Here is a 1,881-nt window from a genome sequence, read left to right on the forward strand (position 1 = left end):
AGCCTTTTTTAAAAGCATCTACAGTCTGAAGTGCCCTCAGATGGTCAGGGAGAGCGTTCCACAGACTGAGAGCAGCGGAGCAGAAAGCCCGGTCCCCCATAGTTCGTAGCTTTTTCTGTGGAGGATGGAGGAGGTTTGCCTGTTTGGAGCGGAGGTGTCGTGTGGAGGATTTGGGGGTGAGCAGTTCTTTGAGGTAGAGGGGGGCATTTCCATGGAGGTACTGGTGAGTTAGTAGAGAGAGTTTGAATTCAATACTGAGTGGAACAGGAAGCCAGTGAAGGGATTTGAGAGTTGGCGTGATGTGGTCATGTTTCCGCACTCTCATCAGGATCCTTGCAGCACTATTTTGTATCTACTGCAGCTTCTGAATGTTCTTGCTGGGGATCCCGACAAGAAGTGCGTTGCAGTAGTCGAGCCTGTAGGAAACAAAGGCGTAGACGAGCCTTTCGGCATCAGAGAGAGTGAGTGGGTGGCGGAGTTTTGCAATGTTCCTGAGGTGGTAGAAGGAGGTCTTGCACAGTTGTTTTATTTGAGCCTCAAAGGTCAGGTGAGGGTCCATTCTAACACCCAGATTAGTGACTGAGGATGAGAGGTAAATGTCGTGGCCGGAGAAAGTGATGCTGGTGATGGTGTACGACTGAGTCTGATGTGGAGTGCCGACTAGAACGGCTTCAGTTTTGGAGCTGTTTAGTTGAAGAAAATTGTGTTTCATCCACGCCTTTATCTCTTCGAGGCAGTTGGTAAGTGTGGATGATGGCAGGGGTGGGGGGGGGGAGGTTGTTTTTAGGTAGAGTTGAGTGTCATCGGCATAGCAGTGAAATGATATTCCGTGCTGGCTGATGAAAGGGCCAAGGGGGAGCATGTAGAGTGTGAAAAGGGTGGGGCCGAGGACTGATCCTTGAGGGACACCAGAGGTGACAGAGAGTGTGTCCGACTTTGCCTCTCCCAGAGTGACGAACTCTGGTCTATCGGTTAGGTAGGACGTGAACCAGTTTAGGGCAGTGTCAGAGAAGTCCGATGGTGGAGTGCAGGCGGTGTAGGAGGATGCGGTGATCAACAGTGTCGAATGCTGCAGTGAGGTCAAGGAGGATGAGAAGAGATGGTGAGCCAGCATCAGCAGTCATCAGCAGGTCATTGGTGACCCTGACCAGAGCACTCTCCGTGCTGTGGCCAGAGCGGAAACCAGACTGGAATTTTTCATAAATGTTGTTGGTTTTAAGATGATCATGAAGTTGGGCAGCAACTACCTTTTCCAGCACCTTTGAGAGGAATGGAAGATTGGAGATCGGTCGGTAGTTGGCCAGCACTTCTGGGTCTAGGCTGGGCTTTTTGAGGAGTGGTTTGATGACTGAAGTTTTCAGGACACTGTGGACCTGACCAGGGCTTCACGGTGGCAGAGGGGTTAGTGCGTCTGCCTCACAATACGAAGTTCCTGCAGTCCTGGGTTCAAATCCAGGCTCGGGATCTTTCTGTGTGGAGTTTGCATGTTCTCCCCGTGAATGCGTGGGTTCCCTCCGGGTACTCCGGCTTCCTCCCACTTCCAAAGACATGCACCTGGGGATAGGTTGATTGGCAACACTAAATTGGCCCTAGTGGGTGAATGTGAGTGTGAATGTTGTCTGTCTATCTGTGTTAGCCCTGCGATGAGGTGGCGACTTGTCCAGGGTGTACCCTGCCTTCCGCCCGATTGTAGCTGAGATAGGCGCCAGCGCCGCCCGCGACCCCGAAAGGGAATAAGCGGTAGAAAAATGGATGGATGGATGGACCTGACCAGCCTGGAGGGAGTGGTAAATGATTTTGGTGATCAAAGGACTTATGGCAGGAGTCTGCGTTTTTACCATGGCTGAGGGAAAGGGGTCCAGGACACAAGTGGTGGGTTTC

The sequence above is a fragment of the Nerophis ophidion genome, linkage group LG04, assembly GCF_033978795.1.
Source record: "Nerophis ophidion isolate RoL-2023_Sa linkage group LG04, RoL_Noph_v1.0, whole genome shotgun sequence".
Taxonomy (NCBI): Eukaryota; Metazoa; Chordata; class Actinopteri; order Syngnathiformes; family Syngnathidae; genus Nerophis; species Nerophis ophidion.